This window comes from Anomalospiza imberbis, chromosome 11 (genome assembly GCF_031753505.1).
Source record: "Anomalospiza imberbis isolate Cuckoo-Finch-1a 21T00152 chromosome 11, ASM3175350v1, whole genome shotgun sequence".
NCBI classification, from domain to species: domain Eukaryota; kingdom Metazoa; phylum Chordata; class Aves; order Passeriformes; family Viduidae; genus Anomalospiza; species Anomalospiza imberbis.
In genome coordinates, this window is record NC_089691.1 from 8,248,481 (window position 1) to 8,275,547 (window position 27,067).

The 27,067-nt window shown below is 45.1% G+C and overlaps 5 long non-coding RNA genes across 11 annotated transcripts in view; 3 read left to right on the forward strand and 2 right to left on the reverse strand.

Moving 5' to 3' along the window:
- The first annotated feature begins 1,633 nt into the window (after window positions 1-1,633).
- LOC137480580 (uncharacterized) lies at window positions 1,634-3,178 on the forward strand. Its single transcript, XR_011002982.1, has 2 exons — window positions 1,634-2,489; window positions 3,066-3,178. It is a non-coding gene; the product is annotated as an uncharacterized lncRNA (long non-coding RNA).
- Window positions 3,179-3,498: 320 nt separating this feature from the next.
- LOC137480579 (uncharacterized) lies at window positions 3,499-10,580 on the reverse strand. The gene is made up of 2 exons (XR_011002981.1): window positions 8,435-10,580; window positions 3,499-3,795 (listed from the first exon to the last, which is right to left on the reverse strand). It is a non-coding gene; the product is annotated as an uncharacterized lncRNA (long non-coding RNA).
- Window positions 10,581-16,500: 5,920 nt separating this feature from the next.
- Window positions 16,501-20,000, forward strand: LOC137480583 (uncharacterized). The gene is made up of 3 exons (XR_011002993.1): window positions 16,501-16,638; window positions 18,105-18,249; window positions 19,560-20,000. It is a non-coding gene; the product is annotated as an uncharacterized lncRNA (long non-coding RNA).
- LOC137480582 (uncharacterized) overlaps window positions 16,812-27,067 on the reverse strand; it is a 41,588-nt gene continuing 31,332 nt past the window's right edge. For 6 of the 7 annotated variants that reach the window (XR_011002984.1, XR_011002983.1, XR_011002990.1 and 3 more), the window contains 3 exons: window positions 19,995-20,114; window positions 18,636-18,754; window positions 16,812-17,417 (listed from right to left, as the gene is read on the reverse strand). This is a non-coding gene — a long non-coding RNA (uncharacterized lncRNA). Of the gene's footprint in view, window positions 17,418-18,635; window positions 18,755-19,994; window positions 20,115-23,893; window positions 24,096-27,067 lie in introns of those variants that run through there. The other variant, XR_011002988.1, reaches the window with a different exon arrangement.
- LOC137480584 (uncharacterized) lies at window positions 24,023-24,804 on the forward strand. The gene is made up of 2 exons (XR_011002994.1): window positions 24,023-24,117; window positions 24,283-24,804. It is a non-coding gene; the product is annotated as an uncharacterized lncRNA (long non-coding RNA).

Below are 27,067 nucleotides of genomic sequence, written 5' to 3' on the forward strand. Positions count from 1 at the left end.
TTGGTTTGCTTTCACACCACAGGTAGAACAGAGAGGCAGGAAGAGGGTAAAGAATCAATTTGGAAGAGCTCTTGGCCCCTGCATCTGCATCTTATGCTTGACAGAATGGGGCTGGACAGAGAGAATGACTGTTTGTCCAGCATGTTTACACAGAGATTCTCTCTTTCCGGGAAACATTCAATATGTGATGCCACCCAAATGTACCTTGGCACCTGGAAAAACACCAGGCTGGGCTGACACTCAGCTGCTCCTGCACTGGATAGACACCAGTGTTTGTGGAGGTGGTACTGGCCAGCTACCCAGCACAGGACAGCTGAAGAGAGGATTTATTTCTCCTCAGTCTTAGTCCCTTTTATAACTGCTGGGCCATGTTTTCCTCCCACCTGCTCAGGTAAGAAAGGTAAAAGGAAATTGTGACAAAATGAATGTTTCTGAATTCTACAAAAGAATTACCCAATCCTCCCCTCTCTTCCTGCTCAAACTCTGTCACAGCACATGCCACAGTCCAGACAGCCACAATACACAGAGTACCCCACACAATTTCAGAAAGCTTCAGCCCAAACACAGTAACACCAGACCACAAAGTTTCAGGTGTCTGCCCACACAGAGTAACATCACTTCAGAGAGCTGCAAGGGTCTGTCCTCCTTGTTCTTCAGCCCAGCCTTTTATCCCCTCATGTTCATGCCCTGCACTGTGTGCCCTCTGCTCCCTTTGGTGGTTGCTCAGAGCACCTGGGCACTCCATGGCTCATTGCTGTCAGTGCTGCTCACCTGCTTCTCACAGCTGGGCCCACTGGGGATGAGGCTGGGCCAGCCCCACTCCCAGTCACCACAAACTCTGTTCCTACAAATCTCTCCTTCCTGGGAGGAATTTTGGGCAAGTCATTGAGTTGGTTAGGCTTTTTTTAGCAAATTTACACCTGAAGCATCCTGCAAGAAAAGGTAATTTCAGTTCTGAGATGCAAAATGTCATTTAACTGCTTGGCTTTGATCCTTATACACATAAGGGATGCCAGAATACTGCACAATTAAGATCCAAACAATTTTGTAGGAGCAACAGAGCCTCAGAAGGGGCAGGGATTTTGTGACACTGACAGCATTTTACTCAAACTTGCTCAACCCATGGGACCTCTGTCAGGTCTCATTCCTTGCAAACAGCAGGGTATGCCAGTGTAAACTGTTTGCTGAGGAGGTAAGAGGCTCCATTCAAGGAACTGTAACTGCTGGGAAGCGGAAAAAAAGTGGTTTGTGTTGAAGTCCTGTTTCTCCTCCAGCACTCATTCCATGCAGATGATTTACCTCTGCTGCACTAAAAAGACACACAAAATTCAGGGTGAGAAGTGCCCAGGTTGATGAGCAAAGTCAGCTTGGGGGGAGGGCAGCTGGGAACTGATTAAATGTACATTAAGAACAGGTTCATCATCTTGGACATTCCCTTGTCATGCCTTGCCCAACCAAGCACAACCAGCCTTGGAAACCAGGAACTGAAAGGATAAAGGCAATGGCACAGGGCCAGCTGCAGCCTCTGGACATGGGAAATTGACCTGAGCCTTCTACACAAAAGTTGTGTCTACTGGTTGTTGAATTGTGGACCCTGTACCACCAAACCATGCTGGTGGTTTCTGTGTCTTGGACCACGGACCAAACAAGAGACAGACCCACTCAGCTGCACTCTTTTGCCAGGTACATCTCAGAAATTGTCATAAATGTACACCTATTGCATCAAAACCCCTGAAAATTCTAAACTTCTGCAATTATCGGAAGCTCATTTAATTAAAAAAAACTTCATGTATATTTTACAGGGTACAAGTAAGAATGCTCCTTCCCATATGGCAGGAGGGGGTTTTCCAATGCACAAACTATTCCTAGGAAGTTATAAAGCCAAATACAGATTTCCTGGAAGAAAATGTACAGCTTAAAATTAGTATGTGCAGAACAGCCCCCACATAAACACACATTACTGAGCACTGCAGGCAGCAAACTCTCCTGGCTGGGCAGGGAGCTGGAGCCTTGATGGCCAAAACAGTTGTCCAGCTCTGCTCCTTTCAACCAGAGCAACTTTGACAAGCATTTGTCTCCTTTTCTTCATCAGTTAAAAGCTGTTTGGGACTGGGTTGAATCACAGAGATTGGGAGGTGAAATTGCCACATCTGGTCTTGGAGGCAGCCAAGCCAGAAGTCAGAGGTTTCTGGCCCCATGGCTGGGCTTTATTAAAGCACTAAAAAAGTACAAACAGGACAAGATAACTCCAAATGGAGAAAAGTCTGGCATGTCTCATGAGGCAAATCAAGTTAAAAGCTCAAAAGTAAAATCTCTCTGCCTAAGTCTAATGCCTCCTGGGATGAATTCTGCGCTCCAGTTTATTCCAACAACTTTTGGTGAGCTCCTAAGCAACACAAACCCCACAGTCTTTTCATCTGTCCTCTGCAGCTTCGTGGCCAATCTACACCCCACAGCCAAGAGGCTTTCCAGTGTGTGGGAGGCTGCAGGTACATATTTTGGCTCCCACACTCCTGCCTGGTGCCCCACTCTCTCAGGCAGCCCAGCATTCACTGACATTCCTGGGAGAGCAGCAGTCTAGGGCTCAGTGCAGCCAGGAGCTCAAACGAGTGTGCTTTCATCCCAAATCCACCACCTACGGTGAAGGGCTCAGCTCCCTCCCATTCTGGGGAAATTGGAGGACAAAAGGGATGTAGGATGGGACAGGGCTTTTCCCCATCCTCAGAGCTGTGATCCACAGCTGGGCTCCAGGATTGCAGCACCAAGGCTTTGACCCATCGTCCTACACAGCAGCACTACTTGAGGAAGATCCCAATTAAGTCAGCAAGTGATGCTGGGGTACAGCCTGCCAGGAATTCCCCAAGGAGATTTCTCAGAGGGCTGATTCACCGAGGTCTAATCCAGCTATGGGAATAGAACACTTCAGCAATCTCCCACTTTAACATTTTGGGAGGGGGAGGCATCTTGGAACAGGCCAGAACTGTTCTTGTTTTAGAAGGTTTGGGTACCTTATGTGCCTTTTCTGCTGCTGCCAACCAGTTTGGAATTTTTTTGTCAATTACCAGGAAACGCAAAATTACAATAAAACTCACTGCAGTTTGGGAGGAAGATACTGAAAATCAAAACCTTGAAACAATCTTTACATCATGAGAAAACTTCCTCTTCATTCCAAATCCATGCCTCTGATCCAAAAATGGGGATGAGACTGCATGAACATTTGTAACTCCCAGAGAGACTGACTCTTTCCAGCAAAGTCTACAGTCATGGGCTGAAACATGTAATGACAGAAGACAGGATGAAGGATATGAAAGAAAGGAAATAAGGCTCTGAATTTTCTAAGCAGTTGTTTTTGTTGGTAAAGTCCAAATTCAACTGGACTGCTCACAGACCAACATTTTGAGACACTGGGTGAGAGTCTGGTCAAAGATTTTACCTTTTTGAGCAGTTTGCTGGTGGCACGCGTTAGAACAAGGGAACAGCCTCAGGGCTACTCTAACTTCATGTGGTCACTGTGGTCTGGACTGAGGGATTAGGACAACACAAAGCCAGGCTTCACCCCGGTGGAGGCAGTGTTCAAGGAGAAGCGATTCCAGTCTGCGTCATCAGCTGGAGGAACAATGGTGCAACAGCCACTCCCCACACTCCTCTCTGCAGGGCAGATAAAGCCAGCCTTAAAAATTCCCACAGGAGCTTTAATGGCCTGATTACACTGGAAAGTCTGGCTTTTGTGGCTACAGTTTCCAAACAGGTCCAGCCTTCACCAGCGGCAGCTGATTTCCTAAGGAGTTCAGTGCCCTGCATAGCAAAAAATAACAATGAGGCAGCTGTAGGAAGAGAAGTAAAGTGGAAGGGGAGAGACCACTGAAGCAGCTCAACTTTTCTTAAGTTATAATGAGGGTAAAACTCAGAAAGGGAGCACGAAGCAATCTGAAAATCGACAGAGATGGAAAAAAGGATGTTTCTGCCATTATGATCTCTGGCAGAAGCCTGTTTCTCTGCCACAGATTTCTTGTATGCTCTGGGCAAGCAGTTATTAATATTTTGGCTCTTTGCAGCCTCAGCCCAGAGAGACAGGAGCATAACTACATTATTTGTGGAGGAGACAGTCTCCATCCCAGTGCAAATCAGACAGGCTGTGGCATTGCAAGGGAGCAGGTACCACGACACCCCTCACATCCAGTGTCTTCCTGCAGAAACCATTCCACTGATTTCTGACCCACTGCACATTTTTCCCATCCAGCAAAACTGTTGACTAGGAAAGTAAATGTGGATAGAAACTTCACACCAGGTTGTTGTAAAGACACAGGAAAATAAATACATCAACAGAAGGTACAACTGGAATACAACTGGATACTTTTGTTTGATGGTTATCTAGAGATACCTGCACTAGGTAGGAATTTCCAGGGACATTGTGCCCTTTCTGGCCCACAACTGTCACACAGTGATTCTCCTTCACGCTGCTAGCACAGGCATTTCAGAGACCCACAATCTTGGTGTGGATTTGTGCCTGCCCACAAGTGGCAATTCTGTCTACTAGTGTGAATAATTTCAACTCCCAAGGAAGCAGAGGAAAAACAATCTTGTCCCTTTCTCAGAACTGGTGAGGGAAGCACATCCAAGTATACTAGATAAGGAATTACCCCAAAGCATTTCTGTGAGACTCAAAGGAAATGTGTACTAGAGACTTGCTTGCAAGAAGAAAATACACACAGAAAGTTCTGTGCTCAGAGCAATGAGGTTGGTTGAGTCCTGTCAATCCCCTAAAACTAAAGCTCTGCTTACTTCTAGCATGTTTTCTCCCTTTCTATGGCAAAAAAAGAAAAAAAGGGGGGGTTAGCAAGCTATGGAAAAGTCCCCAGACGATGAGGGTCAAGGGGAGGTATTTATCAGCAGGGACACCAAAACAACTTGAGTTTTTATTTGTTTGCTTATTTTAAACAGGTTAGTTCTGCATAAGATCAGTAAATAAAAAACCTACATCCACCACCCCATAAATTGCAATAAGCTAATTAAGTCATAATATTTGGGATTCAGTATACACCATGCAAAGGGAAACATTAATGAATTTTGCATAACAAGCAAGCAAAGAACATTAGTTGTCAGATAGCCTCAGAAATTCATTAAACAGTTCTTTAAGAGAAGTGGCTCAAATGCAGAGCTCTAAAATGATAACAAAACCTATTAAGGAGCCTGTTTAATTAAGCACATGTTTGCTGGCACATCTGACACTTATACAAGGTGTTTGTGCTAAGACAAATAAAGTCTTTCTTTTGCTGTACAGCCAAGGAGATGGCAGACAAGTCTATTCTTAAAACACAAAGATAACTCTCTGACTAAGCAGTCAAATACCACACTGTGGAAAAATCTATACAGGCACTAAGGGAATTGTGGATCTTTTCTGTCGAGGCCTAGATGAGCTTTGTGTGTGCTCTGGAACGGCTGAGTGACACAGTTTGACTCAGAGTCATGCCACAGATATCTGTGACATCCCAGAGGAGGATGGAAACAGCTCGTGCTGAGCTGCTCAGGTTTAAGAGGCTGCTCTTGAGGAACACATAAAACACCAGCAAACCCTAAGGGGTGGGGTGGGCCAAGGAGGGAGCTCCTTGAACCCATACAGAAGGGACAGAGAAGCAGGGAGACCTTGTGCCTCCCTAGGGCATACTGTAGCCCTACATATTCATTTTCTCTCCTGCTTGTGTAGCATGAACTGCAATGCACTGAACCCTGTCCAGTACACAGGATTTATCATTTTAGCTGACATGCTAAGGGTGGCTCTTACACAGATCTGTTACACAGTGATGCCTGTGAGGAATAAACTGCCTGGCAGCACAGAACACCCATTGCTCACTCCCTCAGAGCCACGACAGGGACAGAACTCTAAATACTTTCCAGTCAAACCACCCACATGTTCCACATGCTCTGAAAAAAAAAAAAAAAAAAAAAAAAAAAAACCACCAAAAAAATACCCATTTTATACTCTTCACCAGAAACAATTCTCTTCCTCTCCTGTCCTTCTCTTGCCGCTCCTCTTTGCTGTTCATCATTACGTACAATACATGCATCTTAGTTTATTACAAGCTATTGCTTAATCACCATTGCACCAGTACTTTGGGGAAGTTTTATTGCAAATGACCCACCAACACTCAAGTCCATACAATATTCTCAGAATACATTGTAATTTATTCTTGAAACAAGGCAGTTGAGCTAGCAGACCCAGGAACTTCAATTAAAATCAGTCTGATCGCACCTCCTGCCCATGGGCACAACAAGTCATCATCTGTCAGCTAAATCAACTCGTGCTGGAGACAGTCCTCTTATTTGCTTGTTTGGAAACAATGAACTTCCCTGTACATTCACTTAAGAGTTGGACTTGATGATCCTTGTGGGTCCCTGCTATCTCAGAAGAGTCTGTGAATTCTCTGAACTTCCCTCATGCTGCTGAGTTTCTCGGACAACACCTTTGGCTGCAGGGTTTCCACACAGTTTTAACAGATCTCAGTGCTATAAGCAGATTCCAGTATCAGTCTGTGCTTCTCTCCTGCTTGGCCCTGTTCTAGTTTTCCTGGATTTTAGTACATGAGTCTGGGACTCCTGAGTATGCAATTCCCCTGCTGACCTGGGCACCATCCTCTACCCTCCCAGTTTCTTTGAAGGCAGCAATTTACTGAGACAGGACCAGAAGCTACCTGTGAAAAGAATTCATTTTCCTTCCTCAAAACTTTCTCACAGAGCAGGTTTTCCCAGCTCTCAATTCCTGCATTTTTAAAACTCCAGCTCCCTTACAGCTTATCCAGATGACACCTGTGTCTCCAGGTCTTCCCAATCCTACAGACCTGTGCAACCTGCAAGCAAACAGCTCCATAAATAACTCGCAGGTTGGGATTCAGCCACTAGTGCTCTGTTTGGGCAGGAGCTTGCACAGCATTCCCTGCTGCCATGTGGTCTGTCTCTCCAGTATCCAAAACTGCTCTCTTTAAGCCTACCTACATGACCTAACATTGTAGTTTCCTGAAGCACTTCGAATAAAAGCATGGTCAGACAAGCTCTGACTTCCCATTTACCTGGGGAGGCACTCAGGAACAAAAGGCTTGGAACAGGCCTATTACTTGATCAACTTGGGCAGGAAGTCAAAAGGCAAGCACCAAAGTGGAATTGCTTGAGGAAGGGCTGAGAACTGGAGGGGATGGTAGAGCTCTTTCCCCCTATCTCTTCCACTCTCAATCACCTTTAACTCAGGAGCTCTCAGGGCTTTGCTGCTCCCAAACAGCACCCAGCACACCACCACATGCCCTGGGGCACATCTCAATGCATTACTAAGCAAGTTCTCAGTGAAAATACTCCTGAGAGGTACCTTCGCAGCTTGGCCACAGCCTTTAGGGGCATACACAGGCCCACAGATTCAAACTGTTTAGTGTTTATCAGTCTGAGACTTAAAAAAAAAAAAAAAAAAAAAAAAAAAGTAGAAACCTAGCATATGCATGATTAGGGAGGGAGGCATGCCCTCCCTTCTTTCCCCTCTCATGTTTGCTAAGTGACCAAGCTTCCCTAAGCAAAGAAAGTGCACATCTATCCCAGCAGGATAGCTCTAACTTAACTTCAGAGAGCTTCCTCCCCTGCTCCCCAAACCCCACATCAGATGTAAGGATCCCCTCCTGCCAGGGCAATCAGTGGATCCCTGCCTGGCACAGAACAGACAACGCATGCACGGCAGCCCTTCCTTGCACCAGGTGGCCAAGGCCACAAAATCATCTGTTAGCCAGGCTTTATTTCAAGCACTGCTTTATCACCAATTCTGTATTTTTCTGCAACAGGGCAATGCAAGAAACAAAGAGGAGGGGAAAAGTCTGAATACAGAAGTGCTGACAGAATCACTGCATTTCAAAATCCTTTACAAATGGTTATTTACAACCCTAAGGGCTCCAAGTACCCTATTTAGATGTACCTGGGTCTAGGGTCACCACGGCAGGGGAAACCTGATCCTCCCTATAATTCCTGAAAGCATGCATGGCATGCTTTTCTCTCCTGGCATTTACAGCCAAGAGAGAGATGCTGGTAGGCAATCCCTGGCAATTAAAGGTGTCTGTCCAGGATCTTATAAAACATCCATGGCTTGTCCCCTTCTTCCTGACTGCTGGGCTGGCAAAGCCAGGTATAGTCATTGCTTGGGCTCACACCTTCTAAGCCCTCTACTGTCACTGCTGCTCCCGGGTCTCTGTTCTGAAAGGAAGGCACATTTCTATGCAGTGTTTTTTTAAGACTAGAGTGCAGATGCAGCCTGAAAGCTGTGAGGCTGACCTCACTTAACTGAGGGGTAACATTTTTAGAATAGTGACAGTAGCTGGCAAGAAGAAAAGTCCAGATGAGGTTAGCCTAAGAGCTTAGGGAAACCTATTTTCCAGACATTAGTTGCCATCTTCCTTGAACACAGTACCTGAAAGGCTCCTCCAGGGATTCTGGTCTTCATCTCAGTAGTCTTCTTATCAGGCAAGTCATCAAAAAGTCCAGAAAGTCCAAAGGATTCTGGAGTAATAGTTCACTGCATTATCAGAACTCTCCATCTCTGCATCACACACACACATGCAAAGTTAATTGAATAATGAAAGCAATTCAAATTGCCCACAGCTTGTTCCTATCTCTGCTTTCAATTTCCTCCTGATTGAGGCTGATTGAGGAATGTCTCACCTGTCTCCTGGTGCCAAATTGTAAGCCAAGAAGGAATTTTCCCTGGAAGACATTGACCAGAAGAGCTGCATTTCACTCTTCCCTCTCCAGTGTTCAAGTGCTGAGCTTTCCAGGGCAGTGGGATAGATTTTTCCTCCAGCACTCCCAGACGTGAGTGCTCTGCATTTCTCCTGCTCTCCTTTGTGTTGCAAAATTGCCTTTTCAGACATTTTTGATCTAAAGATTTTAAGGTAACTGAAGTGCTTTGTGAAAGAGGCAGCTCAAAATGAAGCATTTTTCTCCCCTCTCCACCATTTCCACTGAGAGAACAAGTCCATCAAAGTGACTTTAGGGTGCAAGCCCCTGCTCAGAAGAGCTGGCAAAACACATTTTGGAAACCAAAATTCACAAGTTCTGTGCTTTTCACCACTTGAATCACAGGGGAAGAAAAAAAAAATCATTCACCTACTGATGACCCAGGGACAGAAAAGCAGCTCTGCATTGGAGGATGTTTTCCAGAGCCAATGTCCCAAGCTCACAGAAGTTGTAATTTAACCTATGTTTTCCCTGAAACTCTCTTAACATAATTCAATAGTACAATTATCTCTGAGTGTTTTTTCATGAGCGATGCACTCAGTGATGCTTTTTGGTAATTTGGGGTATATTTATAAATTTTGAGCTCTTGTACAGTTTTAGGGCTAGACAGTCTTCATATGACAAAGATAAATCTAGCAATTAGCTTCTCTGGTTTTGGAGCTAGAGGTAGTGTGACATGCCATGCAGAAACACCTTATGGAGTTAACACCTCCTATCATCTAGAAGCCCAGTTCTGGCAAAAATGCAATTGTCATTTTCAATTTAACAGTCAGCATTACAATAAAAATTACTTCCTAGCACATTCATTGAGCAAGAAACAACAAAATGTCACTTCAGAACTTGTGCAATTGTGTGTTCCTAATTAATTCTGACAATGCTCATTGGGCTTCAAAGGTGAAAATCTGTTTGGTTCTCAGAGCAAGGAACTCTGGCAAAGACACAGTATACTGAGGGCAGGATCAGTTACTGGTAATTGCACTGCTCACATAGACCTAGGCTGGTTTATCTGGGGTCTGGTGCTTTTGAGCAGATGGCAATGGAACATCTCAGAACAGAGGGAGAAGTAGAGATAAAAGGTGATATACAGAAGCAAAGCCCTTCTGATAAAAGCTAAAGGGGGAAAAAAAACCTGACCTGAACAATTTGCATTCCAAACAGTACAGCTTTAAGAGGTGAAAACCACATTTCACTTCCCAAAACTCTTGATGAAAAGTAAACAAATGCAGTGAAAAAAAATGCAGGGGGAATTTTGACACGGCATCATTCTTATCAAAGCCTGGTACATAGATAAGAGTGCTTTGGTCTTTCATAATAACCAAATTACAGTCTTTCCCCATAAACCCTCAGAAACATGGTTTCTTGCCAATGATAAGTCTCATCCATATTTTTACCTTTTTGACCTTGTTTTCCATGCCCCCACCATGGTGTTTCACTGGGAAAATACTCTATAGGCTGCTAAAGAACACTGTCTCCCATGTCCAAAGCACCAACCATAATCCTCAAGACATTTTTCCTGTTTTCTCCACACCAAAACTTCAGTCCATTTATCTCTTCTTGATTAACAAAAAACAATCAATCAAAGCTCCCTCTCTTCCTCCTGTGGGTGATGGTTTGGGAATCTGATTTCCATTTCAATAGTTCCCCTGAACTTACACAGTGCCAAAAGGGAGCATTTCAATCATCTGCTCAGCCCTTCAACAGGTTAAATTCCTTTTGGTACAGAGGGAAATGAAGGATTAAAATGTCTATTAGCACATCTTGTTCACCATCACAGGATGTGGTGGGTAGTTCTTCCTCACCCAGGAGGGACCAGAGAAATCAATTACTATGAAACAGTCTGTATTTTATAAGTGTTTTCTTATAAACACTTCCATTGTTCCATTGACAGCCCAGGCTGTAGGAACAAGTCTTGACAGAGGAGTTCTGCAGTGCCTGAAGAGCTGGAAATACTTTCCCAACACCAGGACAGCTCCAATGCCTTCCCTGCATTAGAAATCCAGCCTTAGGTAAACTAGAAATAATTTTAGTATCTCATTTATAATCAGGGCAGGGATATGTTACTTTAAATTTGACTTAGGCAAAATAATGACAGTAATAATATAAATAATATTTAAGATCTATGGAGGAAGACATTGCTAGACAAAGTGAAAGAAAAAAGCAAACTAAGAGCAGGAACATATTCTGGTTTTACAATAATTATGTCACACAACACCCATTATCTGGGTGAATTCACAAGGGATCACAAGAACATTTTCTTCAGCTTTGATTCCAATTGTTCACATCTCCCCATTTTCAGATGTCCAGTTTAATCCAGCCCTGAATTTCAAGCAGCACAACAGCACTCTTCTGTTACTGTGTGGAAATAAAGTTTTTTTCTCTAACAATAAGATTCTTCAGCCCTGATTTGTCTCCAGAGTAGCTGGAAAAGCTTCAAAGGAACCCTGATTAAATTGTTACTTTGACAAGGACCTAGTTGTAGGCTCTATGTGTAGATACTTGCAGGACCTATGTAGAACACCCAATAAAGCTCCTCTGGCTATAGCTGGGCTGCTGGGTCACCAAATCCCTTCATTTGGGAAGAAACGAGACCAGGGACAACAGTTGTCCCACTTTACCCTTCAGTGACAAATGGGGATCTCCAAAACATCAAAGACCTCTCCCAGCCATCCCCATAGCACCCCTTATACTCCACCCTCTGAAGTACATAGCATGTGTGGGAGTATTTTGCTATAAACCTTTGAAGGTTGGCAAGAGCTCGCAACCTTCAATATCTTGCAATCATTGGTAAATTTAGGAGCCTATCAGAAAAGAGAAAAAAAAGGTTTTATGTGCCATCAAGTGGAGACAAGCTCAGCAAGGAAAAAGAGGGGAGCAGGAGGGATCAGCACAGCCTAGTGCTAAATTACAAATACACACCATAGGTGAGGTTTCTTCCACTGCAAGCCCCATGCAGAGCCCAGAGAACCCTACAGCTCTCTCCATCCCCCTGAGACAGCACCAGCCGGCAGGAGCGCCCACACTCAGCTAAATGCCTCCACACTTCCCAGCCCTTTGGGAGGAAACCGACGTGGCAGTGCCTCTCCAAGGAAACCTCTGCCCCCTCCCTTGAGACCTGCCCTAGGGCAGGAGGTATCCCCTGCACAGCTGGACCTGGCCTCCCATGGGACAAGGCTGCAGCAATTCTGTTTATACATTTTACAGCCTTATCAGTGAGGAGGCTTCACTTTCACAGGTGGCTTCTTGCCACTGTACATCCCCTCCTCAGGGGCTGCTCCCCACCCTGTCCCTCCTTTACCACCCCTCCTTTCTCAGCATTTTCTACCCTCCCTTCTCACAAAACTAAGTTATCTAACCTGAACATTTTTCTTCCCTTAGTCTGGTTCTTACTCTCAGAGGAGCCATTTCCCCCTGTCTGTTGATGATTGTTATTATTTCTGCTCTGTAAATGCATCTATCATGATCTTTTCTTGCAAGGTGTGAGCAGTCACAAGTTCCTCATATTTTTCAGGGAACCTGTTTGGCAAGGATTCTGCAAAAGAATTGTTTCTCTTCTTGTCCTGGAAGGTTGCAAGTGTCACAATATAGGGCAGCATGCTGATTGCAGCAGAAAACACTAAAACTATTAGCAGCTTAAAAAGCAAACAAGAAATAAACCCCCAAATCCCCAGACATCCTTTCCTGAGGCTGGATAGAAGCTCCTCTTGGCCAGCCTGCTGAGTTGAGAAACACATCACATCCCATGGCTGGAATGCTAATTAATTTTGCAACTAATGAGCTGGTGATAACACATTTAGCACACTGGAGATGTGAAGGAAGGCACAGCTTTGATGCACAGTGTCACCTTCCCCAGTGGGCAGACAGGATATCCCCAAGGCCACATGCTCTTGCTGTGCTGTGCTGGTAGTTGAGGAAGTGTTTCACACCAAGATGAGTCTTTCCAAAGAATCAGCTCTCCATAGAGATCTCTCAAGGGTCAGGGATCAGGAAGGGCTGGCAGTTCCCTACAGGATGAGGAGTCGAGGATAAGTCAGTCAGCAGGACAGGGCTCCCCCTACCACAGGACATAAATGAGACCAGCAGCCAAGTGTGGGGATGGCAGCCAGGGCCAACCCAGAGCCCAGATCATTTGTGATGATAGAGCACATCAAGGCAGGAGCTCAAAGTGCAGGTCAGTCAGCTCCAGTGACAGTAACCACGGTCAGACACAGTCTAGTGGTCACCAGGCAGGTCTGATGCCAAACTGGGAGGTCAGTCCCTGGATCAGGGTCCCAGTGTGAGGCCCTGTATGGAGTGGTACATCTACACCACAGGTCAGGGAGCAGTGGAAAGTCATGGACTGAGTTTAAATGGAGCCCCTGAGCCCATGGGCAGGGCAGTGGCTGGAGGTTCATCAGGCTAATTACACTCAGGGCCCTGACACTTCATCTCCACAGCCCTGGCCAGTATCATGGCCAGGCACTAAGAGAGATGCCCGCACATCCCATGACATCTCAGCACCTGAGTTCATACCAGGTAGCCCAGAGCTTACAGATGGATTTTGCCACTGTCCCCTCTAAGTGCAAACTCCACAGCCTTCACAATAGGCATAAATGCTTCTTGACCTCCTCCCTCAGAATTAAGAGGGATGATATTCCGTATTACAGAGCAGCCTGTGTCTGAGGCATCTCAAGAAGGTGAAGCAATAACTAGGAACTGCTTTTCCTCCCCACATGCTGATGTGCCTTGGGGCAAGGAAAAGCAGCTGCAGGAGGAGCAGGGCACCTCCCAGCCCATCCGTACAGCAGCACGGAGGCAAAGACCAACAGAGATGCAGGAAGTAATTATGCCTTCCGATAACAGAGCTGCGAAGCTGAGTAAGCAATTGGTGATTTGAGCTGGCGCTAAGCATGGGGCTTTCATTACAGACAAACAACCTAAACCCAAACAACACAACAGTGGCAGTTGTTGATATCAGTGAGGAAAGTTAAATAACCTCCCCCAATGGATACTGCAAAAGTGGAACATGTGGGATAAGAGCGACAGTAGCATTAGAGGCTGGAAATTGGCCAAGACACAACTGGAGCACACACACAGACACCCTCATCATTCAAGAGGAGAAGTTCAGTGCTCCAGGAGCATCATGGAATGCTCCCTTCTGTCGCCCTGATTTCTTAGGATTTTCTAAAGCCTTCTGAATTTACATTCTTGTAGAGAACTTTCTCACACAACTTTCTGTAAACAACCTATTGTTTTGCATTCTTTCATAGAGGCAGAGAAATTTGATAGACTGGTAGTTTGTCCAGTGTCGTTGGAGAGGTGGCACGTTCACCTTCCAATCCACTGGCACCTTTTGAGAACTATAAATGATTGGAGTCAGAAAAAATAAATTAGTCTCTTCATGGTGACCAAAGCTGTGGTGCATCGTTTTTCCTTGTGTCCTCTGGTGACACCCTTCTGGGTGACATTTAACTCCATCTTCAGACACCAGACAAGAACACACTCCGCAATAACTGGAGATGTCCAATAATCCAAAGCAGAAAAAGCTTTCCATTCTGTTGCTGAGCTGTATCCTTGCCATGGTGCTCCCTGACCCTGGGTCAGAACATACAAGCTTACAATCAGAAAGATTTAATGAAAAGCATGCAACAGCCGGAGATCTTGCTACCAGGGGAGGAGAGGAAGAGAGAGCAAGGGAGGGAAAACACATCAAATGGCTTATAAAGAAAGAAGCATGTGCACTTCCCAGCAGCGGATACAGTCTTTTAAGCCATCCCACTTGGGGGAGCTTCCCCTAACTCTGAGACTTTCTTGAAGGCAAAAGATAAACACATCATGGGGCCAATATAAGGGCTGTGCAGCTGCACAAGTCTCTTAGAAGGTCCCTTTTGTATTGCCTTGGCTTGTTCTTCAAGCTCAGAGGGAAGGTTAAGTTGAAATCACCTGCTCTCTGATTCCCTGTGTATGCACTTGAGCCGTCACAAAGGGAGAGGCAGGTTCTGCCAGGGACAGGATTTATACACTTAGTCCTTTTGAAGTGAAAAATAAAGGAAAAAGTCCTGCTTTCAGAAAAGCAGCTCTGGGAATATGCATTTCCCCAGCACAAGCTCCATGTAGACATGACATTTAACAGTCCTCAAAAATCCCTCTGAGGAGTTGTCAGACTTGCTCATAGCAATATGTGGGAAGTAGAGAGTCTGGCTTCCCATTCTGAAGAAACCAACAGCCAGCACTGCTCCTTTGGGTTGGTTATGCTCAAGAGCAACTGAGACAGAGATGTTCCCACACCTTCCAACACAGAGTTTCTTTTTCATCACTAGCTCCTACCCCATCCCAGTACAGCTCTTACCCAACTATCTCAATTCAGCTATCCACTTACAGGCAGCTGAAATTTTTCAAGTAAATACAGCTTGCCAAAGATTACGCTTCCAAAGTCCCACTGTAGTGCCTTCCCTTAGACCTCCCCTTTGTCTTCTGGCCCCTCTTGTGCCTTACCCTTCCCCAGAAGTCCCCATTCCTCAGGGGATACTTCCCTGAACAAGCAGAGACCTTCCCATTTACTGCTTATGTGGTCAGGGAGGGCATTAAAGAAATAACCACTGAGACAGCAGATAATTTAGGAATAGCCTGGAAACAATTTCTAAGGAGATCAGTCATCCTTGGGATGTTCTAAGAAGCTCTAGTTGTGCTGATGCTTCTTTTGCAGGACTAAAAACATTAACAATATTGTCTCCAGGCTTAAATGTCTCAGAACTCCTAGAGCAGCCATATGAGTCCACAGCAAGGATCCACCTACCACCACAATATAAACTATGGAGGAAAGAGGAAGAATAGGTCAAAAATACATGGTACTTCCCTTCTCAAACACAAATTTACTTAACTTTCAACCATTTTCAGCTGAAGAGATTTTTTTTTCAGCCTTAGAGAATTGGTCTATTCTGTGATCCCTAGCAATCTTGGTTTCAAAGACTACTGTCTTCCTTTGAACACAGGAATACGGCTTGCACCCAGAACACCCTCTGATGAGAACTTCTCTGAGTGTCCTACCTGGTACATCCAGAATCTGCTCCCACAATTTGTTTGAAGCCTGCCCACATTTGTTGGCCTCCAATTCTTGCTAGGGAAAAGGTAGGAATAGGCAGTCCCTACCCATTTGCTTCATGTATCTCCAGATTTTGTTGGTCTCTGTTACATTCCCTCCCAAATCATCTCTTTTCCAGGCTGAAGTATCCTAGAGTGCTTTATTGCTTCTTTTATGGGACTTTCCATGTCTGGACTCAGATCACCACAGTAAATGGGACAGGGTATGGTACTTTCCCACTTTTGGAGTATCCTGTTGTTCAAAAATGAATTTGATTTGTGCTTTCACAAGGCTTTTACAGAAAAGAAAGAAAACATGGACAAACATTCCTTTTTTATACTCACTTTTCCTTCATTTGAAATCAAAGGCAATACTTTAAAAGGAGAACAATTTCTCTTCTAAAAGCACAAAAATCCCCTTCTCAGAAGAGCCAAACAAAAGATCATGACTCAGACATGGAGCTTTAACTTCCTCATCCTGTAATCCAAACCTTTGACCTCTGCTTCTCTGAGGGCATCATAGGTCTGCCCAATCTCCAGTTTGTTGGATTGATCTTGGAGATCGACGGCACTTTTCAAATACCTTTTGGTCTACTCAACAGCACTCAGAAGCAGCAGCTTGGAATTCGAAAGTTTGACCTTGCAATTGTGGCTTTCTTTTACACATTAGATATTTGGGAGAGTAGGGAGGGCAGGGTAATGACTGGTGGAGAAGGTGCTGTGTTTACAGAATACAGCCATCAAAACCTCTCTGGCTGTCCATGGACTTCAGGGACACCTCCCCTCGAGAGCAGGCCAGAGGGATTTCCTGGCTAATATCAGGTAAGGAAAGATTTCTGCTGAATAGCTGCACATTAAGATGTATTTTATAACCCCCTGGTTAGCCCAGAGGAATTCACTGGCTGTCAGAGGATCAACACGTCCACAGTGCTGGGATGCTTTGGTATTAAGTTACAGCTTTGGCATCGCCCTTAAGTTCAGCAAGTCAAAGGAAATAGTTGCAGGTTGTTTTATTTACTGAGCACCAAATAGGTAATAGGATTACAGACATGTAAAATCAAAATTTTAAAAGCTACAAATGAACATTTAGAGTCATTTGTAGGTGTCTCACATTTTTTAAGGATTCAGCAAACAAAATCTTGATTAGTTTAATACAGTCCTTCACAGTAAGGTTGTTTTTGTGGTACAGGGTGTTTCAAGAGGTCCAGGCTTCCTTTCACATCCCATGGGCATTCCAGGATCACAAGGATTAAAAACCACCAATTTCCCAATTCTCAGGTCAAATCAAGAAAGAGCTTTGGACCTACCAGTCACTAGACCAGTCTGTCCTACATCCTTCAGAAACATCTGTGCCCCTTGCAGTTCTCCAGGCCCAGACTGTGACTGCAGCAAGGTTCCTACTGCCCAGGGCCTCAGCTGAGCTCAGGGTTAATCTCTGACCACGACCATTCTTTCCCACCTAGTAGAACAGCTCCCAGTGGGTGCTCTTGCTTCCAGCAAGAGTCAGATGATTCCCCAGCTCTTACATTCCCAGACTGGTCTGGAGACAAACTCACACAGCCAAGACTGAAAATCAGTGAGGAAGCTCTCCAGATGAAAGCCTGTGCAACCAAAAGGAAATCACATTATGCTTTATGATGGCATCGGGAACTTTATTAAAAACAACATAAGCAAACAAAAGGAACAGCAGTGGAAGGAGAAGTTTCTGGCCATACTGCCACCAGAAGAAATGCTCAGCAAACGCTGACCTCAGCATGAAGCCTTTTAAAAGATCAATCCCTGTTTCACATTGGGCATGAACCACCGCTCCACAGTATACAGAGGTAACAAGGCATTTAACCTGTTGTAATCTTGATTGCCATCCACCAGCTCAGAGCAATGTGTCAGGAAAGCAGCATTGAGGAGAAGGAAATAGGGATTGCTGCAGAATAGCAATATTTACATTAAAGAATACTGAGTGCCCTTAAAATTACAATTTTTACATTTTTAGATATAAAGAAGGCAGCAGGAATAATCATATTTGTCTCCTGCATAAAAATGTTCTTAGACTTCATCTGACGTCCCAAATTTCTTCTGGCTGAGATAGCAAGACATGGATTCTTCAGAAGCTTCAAGAGACAGAACCACCACTGTATCCCTTGGTAATTGGTGCCAATAATTATTTAACTGTTGCTATTTAGTCATGGTTATAAACCATGTACCTTCTTTTTCTAGGCTACATTTATCTAAGTTGAATTTCTAGCTGCTGGATCACATTATGCTTTCATCTGGTTTTCATCCACACACAGGCATTGCTTTACCCAATGAAATTCACTCCTGCATTTTAGGCTGACACAGCAAATGACATTCAACAGTTTTGGTCGGGAAGGAAAGAATCCTGCATCCTGCTGTATGTGAAAGGCTGCCACTGAATTCAGACAACCAAGTTGAAAGGTGACATCTGCTCTGTAGTTAAGGCTTGCTTAGAGCAACAAGGACAAGCATCATCTCCCCAGATGTTTCTGGAGCTTTCTGAAGGGGTGGCCTGAAGCAGCCAGTCAGCAAGGCTGGCAGCAGTTGACTCCTTTTAGCATTTCTGTTGAATTACTGCCATCATCAACTAAAGTTATGAGTATTTGGGAGTCCAATAAAAGACAGCAAGTGCCATCAAAGTTACAGAGAACATTTTGTAACCATTCCCCAAGGGGAGACACGTGGGCAGGGGTGAGGACGTGAACCCCTCAGCAGCTCTGTAGGATGTGGCTGTGCTGCCATCCATGACCCTGACCCTGCTGCTGTTATTGCAGTGCTTGAGAAACAACGGCAGATTTACCCCTTACCTCAGAATCTGGGTCAAGCTTGAACAGTGGCTGACTTCTCCAGCTGAAAGGTCTCCTGTCCTGTGACACAGGCTCTCTGGAGGCTGATGCAGGGCACAGCACAGCCAGCTGCAACCAAACTGTAAATGGAGAATTTTGAGAATTTAAGTTAGAGTCCCATGGGTCTGGCAACGGCCTAGAGAAGGAGAAAAGGAGACCTCCACTCTCTGTATGAGCTGGGGTACAACCATCCATCTCCAGGACAGTGATGCTGTTCACAATCACAGTGGGAAAACATATTTGTAACAGCAATGCTCAGAACAGTCTGTCCCCCCACCCAGTAATGACACAATGGAGGAAGCAGCTGGTGCAGCCAAGCAGCACCAACTGGCATTATCTTAACACTCTGGGCTGTAAATTGTGTCAGAGCTGTTTTCTGTGCTGTTCAGTCATTCCCATCATGAGTGCCTGGGGCAGGGGAGCACAGATAACCCTAGCCAGGACCTGCCCAGAAGGCCCCTGCAGCTCCATACCAGATCCCTGAAGCAGCAGCTCTGCAGCAGATCCTTGGACACCAGCAATGGATTGCTACAGTCTTAGAAAAATAGCTGCCAGGCTTCGCTCTCCCAGTCACAGCCCTGACACAAGCCACATGGGCAACATGAGTCTTGGCAAAGAAGGCACCTCTGAGTGTTGAGATTAGCAATTTCCCCACTCCGGGCCAGTGGAGAAACAAAGAGCAAAGGGGAACCAGCCTGCTACATTTAACTGCGTGGTTAGACCAAACAAAATCTATTTTCCTTATGGCTGCTGTCAAGATGTGGAGGACTTTTTCTGTAAAATAACTGACAGTGAGATATGCATGTGAGATATAGGGAGCAGGTCACTCTTTTTCACTGTGCCAACTAGTCTCTCCCAAAAGACATTTTTTATATTTAATTCCAGGTACTTCTTCATGTAAGAGAGGTTCCAGACAGGACTGATGCTTAGACAGCTGGGACTTGCCTCCGCAGCCCAGAGCTAGGACAAAGCCAGTCCTTCAGGTAGACTGTTCATCACAGCCTAGGAAAATTCCTGCTTTCCCTTGTGCCTGAGGCATGTGGACACACACGTCCCAGATCCAGCTGCAAACCTGGAGTTAGCAGGCACAGGAAAAAGGCTGAAACCTGACTCCAAACCTCCAGTATTGATTGGGCCCAAGTGCTCCCCTTTCCATGTCTTGAGACTTGCTCTCCCCCCTTTGCCACATGTACCCCTTCAGTCACTGGATCACCAACTAAGCACCCCGTGTTTCCCAGCCTAGCAGGATGGAAAACCTGTCTGACAGCTGAAGTTCCTGCAAGAAGCATGATGAGGTGCTAAGAAAATAACCGTGCTTACAAATTCTTTGGGCTGAAACAGCTGCTTTTGTAGCTGGATGGGTTTTTGGCTGGCAGTCAGCTCTCCCTACAAGGCATCTCCACAAGACACTCCATTTACTTCCTGTTCCCTAGCAAGTCCCTGCAGGAAAGCAAAGAAACTGGGATTAAACATATATGACAGAGCCCAGCCAAGACACACAATCTGAATTCCCAGACAAAGTGCAAGACAAATATAAGCATCACAGAGGAACAAACGTAATCTGGGTTTAAGTCTTGCATGAGTCCTCTGTAAATGTGATCTAACAGCAGGCTGCACCTTCCAGCCTGGCAGATTCCATAAATGCAAGGTCTGTGACACATCAGAACTCACAAAGAGATACATAAGGAATCAGGGATTTAGAAAGAGACTTAGGGATTCACCACAAACTTGAAGGACATAGAACCCCTACGCTCAAATGGTGGTTGGTGCACTGACATAAAATGAATGTGTTCTCTGAGTCCCAACCCAGATCTGCACAACTGGAGCTGCATTGCTCCAGCTTTTTTATTGGAAAGGGAAGAAATTAGAAAGAAAAAACTTTCCTGAACTCTCCTCTCCCTGTCTGTCTGGGACAGGCATCCGGTGGCCCCTAACACCATAAGAGCACCTGATGTCTGAGTGACATTATCAGTGTACCTCCAGCTGTACTACAGATATGTCAACAGCAGGTTAAAGAAGGAATAAAGGAGTGAAGCAACACTGCCCAGCCACAGCCAATCTAATATTCTTAGTTTTCCCAAAATAGTTCTCTGGGGTCCCAGTACAACACTCCAAAAACTAAATTTCCTTTGTAAGATTAACAAATCCAAAGGCTGCCTTCCACCCTCGAAGGATTTAACATCATAGCTACTACCAAAACCTTAAGTGTGAAAACCTTGAGTATTTAAGTTGATTGTGCTTCTTCACAGGTTTCTCCTCTGCTCAGGAGGAGCCTGAGACTTGAGGTACTGAGCAGACACACCGTGTCCTGCTCCCCACAGGGGAAATCCCACTGAATCCAGCAGCATTGTCAGCTCAGCAGGAAGCAAGGAAGCATAAATCTCAGAGGAAAGGCTGTTTTAGTGATGTTTCCAGGACAGTTTTCCAGATCTGAGACATTTTGGGATCAAAGCCAAGGCAGAGCTGGCCAGCACCTCCAAGATGATGGCTAAGTGGAAAATCTCCACAGAGGTAGAAAGAAAAAATGGTAGACACTTTTTATGAAGTTTCAATTACTCATGAAAGCAACGGGAAGTTTTTCTCTCTCCCTAAAATGTTTCATTTGTTTTGGCAGTGGGGAAAAAGAATCCTCTCCCCATCCTACAGGCATGTTTCCCTACTCTTGAAGTGAAAGAGTTTACAAAAACTGAAAAGGGAAAAAAAAATTCTGCCACCAGAGTAAATGACTTTTAACAAGTATTTTTAGTATTCACCATGAATAGGGAATATCAATGCAACCAAATCCACTTGATACTGTTGACACCTTTTCAGGAAGCAATTATCAGTGCCACAAGGACATTTTCTGTCATGCTGGCAGAGGGGCAGTGAGCAGCAGCTCAACAAACCCCATTCAAGGGCTTTGTTGAGCTGGGGTCTAAGCAAGGAAATGCTAAGGGAAGGCTGGAGCCAGAGCACTTCCCATGAGACAGTGAATCAAGACCTTCCCCCTCCTGTGAGTCAGTATCACAGGAGGCAAATTGCAGAGGCTTCTGGCTGGCTGGAGTTGCAGCCATGGCACTGCAGCCGACTGGCCCCTCCAGATGCACAGAGACTGCACAGAAGCAGGACAGGAGACCTGCTGGGGAGGGCCCATGTTGCAGCTGCTTCTGTTCCAAAGCCTGGCTAGTGTCAGTCATGCTGAGAAGATATCAAAGGGGTAGCAGGCACCTCTGCTTCATGCACAGAAGTGGAAGAGAATAAAAAAGAACAGCTCAGCAGACTCAGAGGAAAGTACAAGGGATGAGAAACACATGGGTCACAAAGGATACATGCAAAGTGCACAAAAACCATGCAATTACCTGCTGCAGAAATGACAGCAGGATCGCCTCATTTCACAGATCCCTTGAGAAAAAGCAGCCTTTCTGCCACTCCATCCTGCTTCAGAGGCTTTCTTTCATGCCTCTCCTTAGCCTCCTGACTGATCCTTTCCACCCAGCTCTCCTCTGTTTATGAGCAGAGCAGGGACACTACTGAAGAGCAAAACAGCTCATGTGCTTCTGAGAAGCCTACATTCCTCTCTACTCACCAAAACAGCCCAAAACCAACAAGAAATGGTGCCTTCATGAGAGAAAACAAGAGCGGGGAGAAAGGAAGATGGTTTACAAAGCCAGCCAAATATTAGAAAGTAAACTCACTGCATTCACATATAACACAAAGCCTCCGGCTCAGTGTGACCACATCAGAGCCTGTGAGGATTACTAACAGCCTCTGCATGGGTTTGCTGCCCACACCCATTCAGCAAAGGGTACCCACAGCTAAGAGAACACGTGTCTTGCTCTTGCTTACTTATTTGGAGCTCTTGTTTGGAAACTCAGACTCAGAAAACTAAGAGCAGCAATTTCCAAATACTTCTTAGGTGGTTATTCACACACTTGCAATATTCCATAAGCATTCGTCATTGCTGATTATCTTAACAAGCACTATTTGCAAAGCTGAAGTGAAGAAATGGTGCAGAGACAAGCAGTTCCCATCCCATCTTACAGCAGGCCCCACTTTTGTGTAGCATGGCTGAAGCACATGGACAACCTCTTCCCAAAAAGTTCCAAGGACAGACACCACAAGCTCTCCTCTGACTGACAATCTACCCCTGGCTTCGTAACCCTCATTTACTTAACAAAACCTTCCCTCTCCAAAGTTTCATGTTGTATCAGCTATAACAGCCTGTCTAAAAGAGGGAGATGTGAGGAAACAGCAGAAAGAAAAAAAGCATGAGTGAAAGGAAACCCTACAATTTCAATCTACCTCATGCAGTCAGCCTGAAGAACAAGAGGTGAAATCCCAGCTCTGGTGAGAACCACAGGAGTCTGGCAAACAATTTAAGAGCTGCTTAAGGTACTGTGCTGAGGAGGTGCTGCAATCTCCACCCCAGGATGAAGAGAGCACAGACTGAATTTAAAAATCCATGGACAGTGAAATGATGAAGGGCTGTAAGTTTTCATCAATTCCCACTGCAGGGTCAGTTTCTGTGAGTAGCCCTCCAATACAGAAGATGCTCCTTGTTTTCCTCTTTCACTCCAGGAGTTTCTCTCCAGCTGTGAGATGATCACTGCTCATGTGCTTTCTCCTGAGTGTCTCATCAGCAGCAAACAGTGCTGCATAGATCATGCTGGAAAGCATGGTGTCCACTTCTTCTGTCACCAGGGAGAGTCCTGTAAATTGCAGAAATTCAGGGATACCAGGGTCCCACCAGCAAAAGGAAGAAGGGGCACCAGGACTGAGTAAACCAGAGTGACTGGCTTAATGTAACAGCTGCCCAAAGGGCCAGTCTCAATTCCACTGTTACTCTGTCCTCTGCTGATGTTTCCAGCACTGGAGATGCCTACATGAGCCAAATTCAGTTCACTGAACTGACCAAAAATCAACACTACAAAAAAGCACTGCAGCAATGATGGACTCAGTCACCTGGTCTGGCTGCATCCACCCAGTGCATGTGAGACTCTTGCAATGAGTGCCAAAAACAGGTATTTTGAGCTGAAGGAGCACTGGACACTTACTCTCTTGAGAAACTAATTTTGTGCAGGCTGAGCAGATTTTGTGTGGGCTGGGCTTACATGCCACTAGTCCACCAAAAGGCCATGGGACAGCCAATAATTCTTTGCAGCTTTTCCCAACTTTCCAATTATGTATTTTAACTTTTTTTTTTTTTTTTTTTTTTTTTTGTGATTTAGAACCATCTCTTCCTACCTGTGCATGCCCTCACACAAGAAGATCCCATCTCTGATGGGAAGGCTTTGTACATCATGGCAAACAGCAGCAAAGCCCTGCCCTCCACTGAAAACTCCATCTCTACGTACGAGTGGTCACTCCAACCTCACTGCTGGGTGAAGATGTTTTCTTCCTCCCACAAGAGATAACCTACAGGAGTTGTACAAGTCACACTCCCTGCAAGGCAAAGCAGCAGCAGGTAAGGCCAGTAGACACTCCTTACAAGGAAATGGAACATTCCCTCACTTACGCACGAGAACACCCATAGTCACCCTAAAGGGTGGGGGGAGAGATAGAACTGTGAGGCAGCACAAGGAGATTACACAGAAAACCAAGAAATGTGTGGATTCATTGTATTTTTCAGGCTTTAGTTCCTAGAAAAGATTTTTTTCTCTGTTCTGCAGCAGCATGAAACATCCTTCAGATGACAGCAGCATTTCCAAAATCCTACAGCACTTGAGGAGAGCTTGCAGAGCAAGTCCTGGCCACTTCCAACCAGGCACCTCTGGCTTCTCAGCTGCCACATTGCCTGTGCCATCTGACCACAAGAGAGCTGGGTAATTCATTCAGTTTTACAGAAAAAATGTAAATTCCCAGGGAAACATATGAAACACCGCAAATTCCCAAATAATTCTGACAATAAAAAGTCTGAGGGTTGGAAACCCTCAACTATTTTGAAGCAGCCATTTTAAACCACACTTGATGATTTCAGCTGACAAGATTACTTGGAGATTATATACTGCCACATGAACAAAGGCAAAATTTGAGGTGAAATCACTGAAAAGGACTCAAAAGGACAGTGGGGAGGTGTTTCTACTGGTACACCTGCAAAGGCAACTGAAAGAAGTGACAGAAAGCCTCGGCAAACATCAGTCCCTGCTCCCACCAGTCCTCCCAAAAATTCACACTGAGAGACAGAAGTCACACCTCCTGGCTCTACTGTGCCTGGCCTCTGGATGAAAGGCATTTCTGGGTAAAAATAAGGATACTGCTAGGTATTCCTTACATTTCCGAGTTAAAATGAGGAAGGCAGGCCAAGGGCCTTGTCACAGCTACCAGTCACCACAGTATTACATCAGCCACAATGCCACAATTCCAAAGAGAGGCAAGCATGAAGGTTAAAAAAGGAGGCTGAATCAAACCTGTGATACTCCTGAAAGATATCCTGAAGCATAATTATTTTTAATCTGGAGTGGATTGTGTCGTCCTGGAACTGAGTCAAATAAAAAGCAGACATTCAAAGCACTTTACTCTCCCCCTGCTGCCCCTCTGCTCTGTGTCAGTCATCACTTCTGGGTTTGTAAAAGCTTAGTGGGATTTGCACAGGGCCAGGCAAATCAGGCTTCTCCATTTACTGCTATACAACAAATGTATTCCGGTAACAGGCTGTTCTCCTGCCAATGCCTTCTGTTTTCCAGCTCATTTCATTTTCTTTAGTGACTTTATTTCAGACAAGTGGATAACCAGAGCCTTGGGTTGACTCCATATGTGGATTCTGCCTCTCAGCAGTGCCAGTTAATTCTTTGCAGAAATCCTGCTCATGTAGGACGCAGGTACAAAATCTCTCCTCCCCATGCCGGACCCAGTTTATTTGCTCCTGTTTCAGCTCCCTTTTCACCATCAGTCAGCCCACAAAGCTCTGACTGCTTCTCTGCCTGAGGCTTTCCCCAGCTGCCTCCCTGCCTTTCCTGCCAGGCTCTTGCCAAGGAAACCTGTCCACACCTATGCAGGCTGGGGCAGTGCCTTTGTTTTGGGCAGTGACGTGTGCTTGGGGTGGAGGTCACCATTGTTTCAGCTCCCTGATTCCACAAAGGAGTGTTAATAATTTCTCACAACTGCAGTAAATGAAGAGTGGCAGCTACACCCAGTCTATAACATTAGACATCGTTGCTTTTCCTCTTACCTGCCAAAAAGAGGGGTTCTTTCTTTCACCATGGGAAGGTGCCTGAGGTTGGAATGTCATTTAGGCAGAAGCTACTAACTTTAATGGGCTTTCTCTCAAATATGTCAACCATATTGATGCATAAGACAAGGGTCACCCTGCCCTGAGCCAGGCCTAAGAACTCCTGCAACTGTTTGGATCAGAAATCAGAGCTGGGGTCCCTCCCTCACATACCATCGTGTCTCCCCTCACAAGGAAGGGATGCAGTGGACAATGCAGCTGCCATCTGTGGTGTTCAAACAAAGCAGTTACAGTGCTAACACTAAAGTACAACTGTGCTGTGGAAGGCAGATGCACGATCACAAAAATTAAGTACCTTTCACTGAGCCCATAAAAGGTATTTCTTGCAGAGAAATTGTACAAGAGTCAGTCAGAAGATCTCTAATTTGTTTCAAGAGGGACCAAACTTTTAAGGTGCTCTCTGACTTGAAGCGGGCAATTATACACCAACCCTTGGCTTCTTTGGGCATCATAGAAATAAAAGAAAACAGTAGGAAACATCTCCCATGCCGCTTCCCTGCCATGTGTAGCATGAAGGTTGTGTACAAGAACTAAAACATCAGAGCCAGAAGCCCTAATTTGCAGAAAATAATCTCATTTTTCATATTCAGTGCAACATCAAAACCATCCTCCCAAAACTCAGCTGTGCCAAGGCTTTTGAGCTTAGAGTGAAATTATCCCCCAAACAGAAAAGTTTCACTGCCCCAGTAAAAAATGAGAAGCAGTGGAAAACAGAAACAAAATTATGCAAGTGGTGAAAAGTAAAAGGAGGTGGTTTAGACACATCCCATCTTGATATGCAATGTTTCAGTAACCAGGGTGAGGAAATGGGTTTTCCTTTTAAGCAAGGGTGGGCCAGATCCTTGGCTGGAATAAATCAGCGCTGCCCTGCTGAAATCAGTGGATTGTTGCTCATTCACAGCAGTTCAGGGTCTGGCACATGGTTTTCTCCTGACAGTATCACAGTAATGTAATTCTAAATTAAAATCATGTGGAGATGTTGTTTTGATAAAATGTTGTTAAATGCTAAATATACCAAATATGAACCAAACTAAAATGAACCCCATATGAGAAAGAGCAAAGGGAATGCCTCTCTGTTGTAATATGGACTCAGAGGGTAGAAAGAATTACAGGACAATTTGATGAAATCCCTTGAAGCATTCTCACTGTCTAATTAGTCTCTACATTCTGGAAGGTTTCAGGGTTT